The sequence below is a fragment of the Neomonachus schauinslandi genome, chromosome 10, assembly GCF_002201575.2.
Source record: "Neomonachus schauinslandi chromosome 10, ASM220157v2, whole genome shotgun sequence".
NCBI classification, from domain to species: domain Eukaryota; kingdom Metazoa; phylum Chordata; class Mammalia; order Carnivora; family Phocidae; genus Neomonachus; species Neomonachus schauinslandi.
The window spans coordinates 134562754-134574123 of NC_058412.1; positions in this window are offsets into that span (position 1 = coordinate 134562754).

Sequence of the window (11370 nt, forward strand, 5' to 3'; positions counted from 1 at the left end):
ATGCTTCCAGGGTAGACACTAACCATTATTTAGAGTTTGATCTTTAGCTGACACAGCGTGCTCACACACAGCATCCTTAATTGATGGAGCAAAAATCTAATCAGGAAGAGTGTATGCCCCAGGAGTCTCATAAAACGGATTGCCAATGGGGTACGAGCCAATCAATCCATCAATCCATATTATTGAGCATCCTCTCTCCTCCAGATCACTTTAGCCCTGAACCATGTGCTTGAATCACTCACACGGAGGGTCCCATGTCCAAAGAGTTGAGAATCTCGAAGGGGTTCTGAGACCCACTCACACTGAATGGTGAGTGGTCCAAGACACTGGACAGACCCAGCCAGTGTAGATTGCAGGGGGGCGGTGAGAGAATCAGAGCAGACTTCCCTGGACACAAAAGACCATCTGCAGAGCCAGAGGGAGTGGGCCAGAGAGCGACCAGAGAGAAGGTGACAGGGGGAGGGTCTCCATCTTTGAACACCACAGGTTCCTACAGAAGCATCCAGAGCCTCCCCTTTCTTTCCTGTGGGAGGGAGCTCATGACCCCCATCTCCCTGGGCTGTTGAGAGGTTCTAATAAGGCAAGGGGGGGGGCGGGGGCAACAGTTCTTTGGAAATGTCAGGAAGGAGGAGACACCACCCAGAGTTGGGGCAGACGGAGTGGGGGCAGGGTAAGTAAACATTCAGCAGCCCAAATAAGTGACCAGGTGCGGACCAAACACAACAGCTCCACAGAGGCCTCTGCGTCTGGAGACCCAGCCCCAGCACGGCCGCTGTGTGAGCAAGAATGGGGTGTCAGCCGTCACCCAAGGGCTGCTCCCAACATCAGATTACCAGGCGGGCTCTGGGGTACCGCTCTCTCCGCAAACAAAATTCCTCCGCTGATAACACAGACCCTCCTTGGCCTTGATAGATTGCCCCAACAGGAATTCCAAGGCCAAGAAGTGGCACGCATAACTTTCTCCTTATTAGGCAGTGAAACACCCAGAAGTGTTAATATAGACAGAACAGTTCCATACGCCTCAGCTGCATCGTCCAAATAGCTGTGAGTCATTCTCAGCGCTCTTGGTATGGCAAAGCGCTTCAGGGATGCACACTTTTCATGTGCACACGTCTGGAGTACAGGAGGGCCTCGCCAAGAGGGTATTTGCCTGCGGGGTTAGGACAGTCTAAAGTTTAAGAGACATTGATGGAGAAGTCGGCTAGAAATCTGGCCTTGGGAAATGTGCAGTTTTTCACCCACGTTTTGGGCTTGTTTGAGGTATATTTACACTCAATAAAATGCTCAGATTTTGAGTGCGCAGCTCTATGAATCCTACTGGGTATGTACCCACGTAACTAGCTTCCCCGTCCAGCTGTAGGGAGTCTCCTTCATCCCAGAAAGTTCCTTTCTCTCCTCCCAGGTAATCGCCCTCCCCCCACCTCAACCTGGGGACCCAGAGGCCACCGGTATTCCAATTTCTAGTACTAGAGATTAGTTTTGCTGTTCTTGAACTTCATGTAAGTGGGATGATACAGATGTCCACATTCGCATCCGGCTTCTTTCACGAAACATCGTGCTTTTGAAGGTCATCCATGTTGTTGTGTGTATCAGCCGTGGTTTGTTTTTATTTTCCTTGCACAAATGTATTGTTTGGAGGTCTCTCAATCTGTTTACCACTCTCCTATGGGTAGATATTTGGGTTTCCAGTTTGGGGCTTTTAGGAATAAAGCCTCCCTGAACGCTGTTATACCTATGTTTTCATTCCTCCTGGGTAAATTCCTAGGAGTGGAATTGCTGTGTCATGTGATCCCCGTGTGGGAAACTTCCTCGGGAACTGTCAACATTTCCGAAGTGCTTGTGCCCTTTCGTGCCACCGTCGGTGGTTTCTGGGGATCCCCGGGCGTTCCGTATCCTTGCAGCTCAAGCCAGTCGTGAGACAGAAAGAGAGGAACGTTGGGACGCAGCCAACAAGGGAGGGGTGTGGATGGGAAGTCCCTGGGAGACCTTGGGGGCCGGCAAAGGGGAGGGGAAGGCCCCTGGGGTGCAGGCGGGGTCCTGCACCACATGGGACCAAATGTGGGATCCAAACGCGATCACGTGGGACACCTCAGCTATCTCGGAACACTCACGTGCGGGCAGAGAGGGCCTCCCCTTGCAGTCCAAGGGTATGCCAACGCCATACCTCCCACGTGCTCCTGAGGAGCTGCACCCCCGTCTTGGCAGACTCTCGAGACCAGGGCTCCCCCATTCTACAGATGAGGAAACCCGGTCTTAGACTCCGAGAGTGTGGAGCGGTGGAGCTGGCCCTCAAGCCCGGCCTGGTTGGTTTTAAGGCTGTGATCAGCTTGCTGGGGAAGGATGCAGCCATGTGCGTGTAAGTGCATCCTGCGTGCATGAGAAAGGCACATGTGGGCACGCCTCCAAACAACACCAAGGGAGCAAAGGAAAATCAGTCTCTGTCCTCTTCTGGCTCTCCAGCTGCCTCCTCAGAAGCAGCAACAGGTAACAGTTTCTTGGGTACCCTTCTGGGGATGTTCGACTCATATGCATATTCCATGCATATTTATACGTAATGACCCTCTTTTTGCTGCTTATGCAAATAGCTGCATCTCACGTGCGTGCACTTTGCGCGCCTCGCTTTCCTCCATTAGCAGCTGCTGGGGCGACAGCTCTTCATCTGTGCAGAATGGACTGAGCCATTCTTAGACGGCTCGCAGCTGGGTACGGGTGAGCCGCCCGCCTGCACTCTTGGCATCCCCTCGGAACTTCGGCCGGGGCGGGACACTGTCTGCGGCACAGAGTCCTAGAAAGGGCGCGCCCAGGTCCTAAGGTGTGTCCATTTTGAATCTGCACGGACATTGCCAGGGGCCCTTGAGAAGTTACGACCTCCGAGGGCATCAGGGGCTCCCCTGCCAGGCAAAGTGGGATGTTGCCAAAATTTGTGATCACACCGATCTGACAGATGCCTCATTTGCTTTGTTCTTACTATGAGTGAGTGGGACAACTTTTCCTATACTTTCAAGACCGACTGTCATTTCCTTCCCTGTGACTTAGCTGGTCTGGTCCTTGAAAGGACACACCTGTGGCTTTCTCCCATCCTGCTCCTCTGATCTCCTTGCGTGGGCGACCGGGGGTGGATCCGGGGCAGGGTCACCCGAGGCAGTGCAGGGGTCTTGGGCTCCAAAACCAGCACTGAACCCAACTCTGCGTGTGGTCTTGCACAAGACCAGACATTTGCCCACCTACGCATGCGGTCGCCTTCAGAAAGAGGGGTCTGGATCAGATAGTCCTGAAAATCTATGAATCTCTGGTTATCAGAGACCGCTGTGGTTGGCGGTTTGCTATCTCCTCCGAAGGAAATGGATCTGAGCTTCAGAAGAAAGAATTTAATTTAGATACTGTGGAAAGTTTCCTGATGTCTCAGGATATTAAACTCTGAAATGAATGATGACAGTCTGGGGCAGAAGATCGTTCTAATACAAAGAGCTTCAAAAACAAGATGACTCACTTGTCCTCGCGGTAAAAGTTTCACTCTGGCTCTGAGATGGGCGTTTGGAGCAGGGCGCGGTCTTCGCTGGTCCGGGTGCACCGGGCCTTTAACGTCCTTACAGCTGTGTGCCAAGTCGATTGGCGATGCTTGGCCAATTACCTGTTTTGCCGTGGAGCTCATACATTATCTAATTTCGTGATTTGGCTCATTACACGTGTTAGAAGCAGACACACTGTCAGGCCTAACTTAATGAATTACTAAAATTAGCATTATTGAGAAAATGACCTGCAAGGGAACTGCTGATTTTAATCAATAGTTCAAGTGAGCACGGTAAAAGAATGTCAAAACTCAGCAGCGCTGTCCAGAAGCTCGGCCAACAACACTCAGTGTCTGGCGTTTTTGGGGTGCAAAGTGGTCTGGATAAGGGAGCTTTCCCGTTAAGGGCAGCAGAAACCACTCTGAACGCCCACACTTCCTTCCTCGAAGCTTCTCTTGATGGACGCTTCTGCAGGTAACTTGCCTGGGCTCCCGCCCTGGTTAACAGAACACGCTCAGCATCATTTCAGCTCTTCTTAATGACTCAGGGTCCCGTTAATCACATCCATTATTCATGTGGGGTACTGACCTCACACTTTACAGCATTCTAGAGTACTAGTATGATTTGGGGGGACTTGATTAGTCTCATCTGACCTTCTCAATGCAGGGAGTCCTCTCTCTCTGCCTCCCTCCTCCACCCCTCCTTCCCTCTGGTATTTACCAAGCCCCTCCTGTGCCCCGGGCACTGTTCTTCCCTCGGGAATTCTGGTGATGTTCTAATCAGGGGTGAGAGAAAGTTCCAGAGAAGACGTTTTCCGGACTGAGAGAAGCTCCCAGGGGAAAGTGACCTGTATTAAGCGCCGACTGTGGCCAGGGCTGGGCTAAGGGTTTCAGAGGCACCGCCAACCTGGGTCTGCCCACCCCTGGGGGGAGATTTCCAGTGGAACACCGTGGAGATTTTTTATTTTCATGGCTGTGGGTTTACTGCCTTAGCAGGTAGGAGCAAATACTCGGCTCATCCAACCTGGGATTTCGCGGACAGTGTTGCTTAGGAGCAGGTTACAGTTTTTTAAGGATGTTTATCTGGAGCTGGTTTACAGGAACAGACCCTGTGAACCGTAGCCGGGGCGCGGGGAGGCCGTGCGCAGGCAGCCAGGCTTGGGCAATGGCCGGGCTCCAGCAGGTTCGGAGTGCACGGTCCCTAAGAGGCTGCGTTTCCAGCCCAGCTTTCGGGCTGAGTCCAGAGCCGGAGCTGTGCGTCCCTGAGCTTGCTTGCTTCCTGGGGGCAGGCACCAGTGCTCCGTTGAGGAGACATGGCCAGTCCTTTCTCCGTGTCTCAGGCCCCCTCGACCTCCTTCACCCTTCTCTGCTCCCTGGGCACCCGGCGTCGCTGAGATGGGGCCCAGGGGACCCACTTGTCATTTGGCTAAATGGGCAGGACCCAGGAAGCACGAGGGACAACAGGCAGCTTGCATGGAGGCTGGGAGCACATGCTCTGGGTGGGGTTAGATTCCGGGCTTGCCAAGCCCTACCCAGGTGGTCTCTGGCCCCTCTGTGAAATGGGGGGTCGTGTCTGCCCCGCCTGCTCCCTGGACAGCCTCGGGGCCAAGCGGAGTGGAGGGGGTGCACTCTGACCGGAGTACATGGCAGTGTCCCTGAGGCCCAAGGAAAGAGTCCCTGCTTCACCCATCGCTCTGGTCCCCTCCTGGCTCCTGGCCCGCAGGCCCCTCTTTTGCTTGGCCGGGGACCTGGAAACTGGAGATGGCTGAGTTTTTAGCTGGCCCTTTGGGTTTGGCCTGTGTCCGATGCTAGAAAGACATTCCAGGGACAGGCGACGGGCCAGGGCTCTGAGGAGAGGCTCGCTGCGGGGTGAGCACTGGGGTACAGGGCCCCGTGGGCAGAGCCAGGAGCGGGCCAGAGACCCAAGAGCAAACACTACCGCCTCCCACCTCTGTTCCCGGAAGACCTGTGCAAGGGTGGGGGCTGGGCAGGCGGGGTCGCCACCATCCCATCCCTGCTCCCGCCCTAGTTCTGACAGCTCAGGGGTTACCTTCCCAAGGAGGATGAGCCTGCTAATAGCCAAGTGCAATAAGAGAGTCAATTATCAAGGCAAGTGATGAGTGACGGAGCTGCTCGCCCTGCCCGTCCCCGGCGGGTGCCCGCCAGCTCAGCCACAGCCCAGAATTACACAGGAGCTTTGCAACCTTTTCCGCGGTAAACGGTTTGTTCTTTGGGGGAGGGGTGTGTGTGTGTGTGTGTGTGTGTGTGTGCACGTGCATGTGCACATATACATAGAGGGGGGTCGAGTGGAGCTGGAGCAGACGTCTGGGACAGTTGCAGAGTACAGACATCCAATCCCCCGCGAGCCGGCTTTGGCTTGCAAGTCTGTTCTGGTCCTTGTCCTGGGCAAGAAGCGGACTGTTCTGGGAAACCATCTTCCCCATGATTTACTGACCAACATTTTGGGAACGGAATTAATTGCTAAATGTTCTATCCAGTGAACTGGCCCTCCACGCCGAAAAATCTGGCACAAGAAGATGGGGCTTTGATGACCAAGGGCTTTCTCAGAAGTGGTCCTTTCTGGAAGCAGACCGTGTGCACGGGGCACTGGCTGGTGGGCCAGACACCTGGGTTGCAGAAGTCAGCGGTTTAAGTTCCTGGAAAGAACGGGGGTGGGGGTAGGGGGGCTGGGCTGACCTTGCCGCTTGTCGAATGTGCTCAGTTTCGGGGCGCTCAGGGCAGCTGTGCTGGGCTGAGGGCTTGGGGGGGGTGTGTCTGTGTGGGGACATTTGTCTCTGTCTGCCCTCCAGGTGGGCTTGGGCTGTGGACCAAGGTGGGTTGAGAATCTGACACAACCACTGGGGGTGTTTCTCCAGCCTCTCTGTCCCCGCCACACGTGGGGCAGATTGGAAGGTACAAGTGAGTTCTCTGAGGCTGGAAGTGGGGCCATCTTCAGTTAGGATCTTATCTCCAATCTGAAGGCCACCCCACCCTTGGTGCCACACCCACTCTCTTCCTTGGCTCCCCCCGCCCCATTTAGGAGGTCCTCCCTCCAGGGCTCTGCGCCCAGCTCCGGACTTACCTCCTCTTGGGGAGGTGTGGAGGGGGTAGGCAAGGAGAAGGGACAAGGGGAGCAGGAGCAGCTGTGGCCACTCTGGAACCAAGGGCAGGCTCCCTTTCCAGAAGGGCCTGTGCAGACAGAGGACAGAGGGCTGGAGGCAAGTTACTAGGGTAGCTACAGACCAAACCCAAAGAGATGGGCAGCTTTCTTCCAAGAACCAGCAAGCATTGTCATTCGCTATGTGACCAGCCCTGTCCTCCCCTGCCCAGAGCCCAGGTCTGAGGTCCCTCTTTGAAGCTGGTGTTGTCCCTTACTCCCCCTCCCGCTTCAACCATGAGGTGTTCCTTCTTGAGACCCCGTCAGCTAACCCCACCCTCACATTCAAACATGTGGGGCATCTGCTTTAAGAATCTCTCCCTGCTCACCCATTATTCAACTTTACATGCTTGTCCCAAACTTGGAACTGATTTCCAGAGCCTAGACTAGGGAGGAAAGAGGCGGCCCAGGCTCCTGTTGGGGACATGCTCCCCACACCCACCTAACCAGACGCCAGGGGCCCCCCTTTCTGAGCTTGCTCCCTTGGACTCCAGCGACATGATTTCCTGATATTTGCTTCAAAATCGATTCATCTTTTAAAAAGAAACTTGATAGATCTCTTCACAAAGGATCGGAAGTGGAGAATCATTACTCCTTGCCATATTAAATAGATGGTAACCATGAAAAGAAGGAAAATGGAAACAAAATATTATTAAAGCTGGCTAGAGGCCTGGCCTGAAGAAGACTGAGCCCGAGGCCTGCTGTGTTCCAAAGGGAGGTTTGGGGGGATCCAGGGGCCACAGATTTATTAGGTTGAGATTTTTCTGGATGCAATCAGCCCGATGATGAGAATTGGACAGGAAATACAACTTTTCCTTATGTAATTTCTGGATGCAACAGCACACGTTAGCAAACTCAGACCAAGTGCAGCCCTTCAAGCCCCAGGGGGGAAACTGAGGCAGCAGGTTCCAGCCCCAGGACACTGTGGGGAAGGCCGTGGGTGACTTCGTGGCCCTAAGGGGTGTTGATGGTGGGGATGGAAAGGTGGGAAGGGAGGGCCAGGGAGGGCCGATACACTGCCCCAAAGTTATTAATGCCACGGAAGCAAGGTCACTGGCACCCCATCCTTTTCTTTCTCTCGTGGGAAACACTGAAGTTGGCTGTGGAAGGTACAGCGAATCCCCAAGAGCTTAGTCAAAGAGAATAAGGACCATGAGGAAACCACGCCTTGGCTGAAATATTGGAAGGCTAAATTCCGGTTGGGTGTGCCACCTTGGTGGTCCCAGGAAGGCCATATGTTCCGGGAATCAAAAAGAACACCAGCATCAGAAAGAATACGCTGTCCTGCTCCCCGACTGTGTGCATGGGGTGGGCACCCACTCCCCAGGCTTTGGCATGTGGGGACAAGAATGGGGGCGATGAAGGACCATCACTTCTGAAGTCTGATCTGCAGGATGCGGGCGTCCTTGGTGAGGAGGGAAGGAATTTGCATTTTGGTTTCGGGTTTCCCATCCCCCGAGGCCCTTCTGCACAAAGCAGATGCCGGGGTAGGTCACCTCCACGGCAGGAGTCATTGTCAGGGACTGCTCAGGGCCACTGGGGGCTGACACCCTGGGTACCCCCTCCCCCGCTTCTGGTTGGCCTGGACAGGTGCCTGACTCCACAGGTGCCCCCCTCCCTGGGCTGTGGCTGCGCCTGAGGGGCTCGGGGACATCCGGAACTGTGCCGGGCCCCTCTAGGTCCTTCCACGCTCCTAGTTGGAAAGCCCAGCCCCACCCCAGCCCCAGCCTGCGTCCCACACGATGACCCAAGGGACCCCTTCAAGCCACAGACTGGCCACATCAGTCCTTGGCCTGAAACCTCTCAGCGGCTCACGGGCTCCTCCCTGGGATGAAGCCCAGGCTCCCGAGTACAATGTGACCCCAGTACCCTTATCTCCGAAGGTGGGGAGGCTCCCGCGAATTCATCTCCTGGGGCGGCTGCAACAAATGACCCCAGGCTGAGGAGCTCAAAGCCACAGATATTGATCCTCTCACAGTCTGGGGGCCAGAAGTCTGAAACAAAGGGGTCACTGGGGCCCGGCTCCTTCTGAAGGCTCTAGGGGAGGAAGTTCTGCCTCCTCCAGCTTCTGGTGGTATCAGGTGTCCCGTGCGCGACTGCGTCCCTCCAGTGCCTTCCTCCCTCTGCACGTCCCCCCCTCCTCTCTTGTGTGCATCCCACCTCCCTCTGCCTCCCTCTAATGAGGACACTTGCCACTGGGTTCAGGGTTCACTTGGATAATCTAGGATGATCTCATGTCAAGATAATTAGCTGAATTACATTGGCCAAGTCCCTTTCCCCAGACAGCCTCACATTCCCCGATTCCAGGGATTCGAATGTGGGCATGTCTTTGGGGGTGCATTGAGCTCACCACAGCAGGCATACCTGGAGCTGGTGGCTTCAGCCTGGGACCTCCCAGGAGCAGACCCAGAGACAAGGCTTTGAGCTGAGCAGAAGGACGGGGAGGTGACCCCAGGAGATGCCCCCAAGGAGAGGGAGGGAGCCAGACAGACAAGCAGTGGGAAGGAGCACATAAAGGTCAGTGAGCGACCAAAACTCATTCTCAGGAGGCAAATCTTGGGGAGATGGCTGAAACAGACCCCCAGTGCTGCCCCCCAGAGGGACAAGGAAGCTGGGGGTTTCAGCCATCAACTCCCACCACCCTCAGCTGAGAACTATTTCTGGGCATGATAGTTCCTTAGGACTTCCAGCCAGAAGCAAGCCCGAGGGAGAGCCCACTGGCCCTAGAAGAGTGGTTTTGCCTGATCCCTGCACCGAGTAGGGAAAGCCAGAAGCTCCAGGGGCACGCCTGCCTCTCCCCCCCACCCCGGGGGCAATCGCCCAGCAAGGTGATATGCTGCACACCTTGGCTCTCCTGCTCTCCCAGCCAGACTCATGCAGAGAGAGGCAGTTTCTCATGGATGTTGAGATTATGGGCTTCAGAGCTAAGGAGACAGGCCAGGGCTGGGCTGCAGGAAGTAGGGTGGCCTCAGCCCTCTGACCCAAAACTGGACTTGCCCTCCTGGCTGTTGGTGGAAAAGTTGGCCTGAACCCAAGGGGTCCCTTGGAGCACTTTTGTGGGGACAAAGCAGTTACTGGCCATTGCTTCTTCACTGGGCCAAGCCACACCGGGCCGCAGAGGGCCTGGTCCTCCCCTACTCGTGAGCTCAGCCCTGGGCTGGGCACAGGGGTCTCTGGTGTGCACGTCTACTCTTCCTGCGTCCAGCAAAGTTTTCTTAGTTTTCCTTTGGGATTTATTCCCCCGAGGGGTTCAGTGTGGGCCTGACGGCACCAGCTAGAACCAGGGTGGGTACAAGACCCAGAAGTCAGGGGCAGCGAGGACCCATGGCCCAAGCTGGGTCACTGGGACTCAAGCCTTGGACTCTCAGGGGAACCTTGTGTGAGAAGCCCTCTTTCCCTGGCCACTCACTGAAGGGACCCAAGCCTGGAGCTCTGGCAGTCCTTGTGGCCTCCTGAGAAGAGCCAGCCTGGGCACGGGGTCTTGGAGAGGACAGTGGCGCTGTGAGGCGGACAGACATAGTTCTGACGACGTTCAGGGCTGGACCCAGCACCTCCAGTGTCATCCTGGGACGGTGAGAACTCTCTTGGGTCTGCTTGTTATGCAGATGTCAAGACTCTGTTCCTGGTGGTTCCCAGTGTCCCAAGAATGTCCCCTGGTCACAGGAGTGAGTGTGGGAATGAGCTCTGATTGGACAGTCTGGGTCACATGCTCATCCCTCCACCAATCACGGTGGTCAGGATTTTACTGACTGATTTAGGGTTAAGATGTACCCATTCCTAAAGATCCCGGGTGTGAGCTCCAGTCAAACCACATGGACTGAGAGGAGAGAATTAGATCCTGCAGGAACATTAGGAGATGGTTACTAGAGGAGGGGGAAATGGATGTCAAGTCACTCGAAGGAAGATGTGTCCCCTGGGGTCCTTTTCATGCAAATCCTAACAGCACCTTCAAGAGGTAGGTCCTGGGGCGCCTGGGTGGCTCAGTTGTTAAGCGTCTGCCTTCAGCTCAGGTCATGATCCCAGGGTCCTGGGATCGAGCCCCGCATTGGGCTCCCTGCTCTGCGGGAAGCCTGCTTCTCCCTCTCCCACTCGCCCTGCCCATGCTCTCTCTCTCGCTGTGTCTCTCTCTGTCAAATAAATAAATAAAAATCTTAAAAAAAAAAAAGGTAGGTCCTATCATGACACATTTTGCAGATGAGGAAGAGAGGCACAGAGAGGTTAAGTAACTTGCTCAAAGGCACACAGCTGATAAGTTATAAGAAGATTCCAACACTGCTACGAGGTTCTCTGCAGAGAGACTTCTTGCTATTGTTGGTCCTCTCCTCTCTTCCCTTTGTGGCTCTTCCTTGCCAACACCACACCAGACACACAGTAGGCCTAGAAATACTGCTCAGTTGTGTCTGCGGGTGTCTCCTTTTGGTATTTGTGTGACTGTTTATTTTTTTAGAGTTTCCAAAGACTGCAGAGTGTTCCCAAAGGCAAAACACATCAATTTTTACTGCAAATTATTTTTGTTAATAAATGATATATAAGTTTATGCATCCTAATTAACCAAAAATTATTTATTGCTGCAATTAAAATGAAGTCGTGTAAATGACTGCAATTTTAAGTTCTTGACAAAGCGATAAAGTCCATTAATGCTTCTCTGCCTTGCTGAGGCTTCTTGAAACCCTGCCAGCAGCCAGCTGTCCGGCCCCCCCCCCCC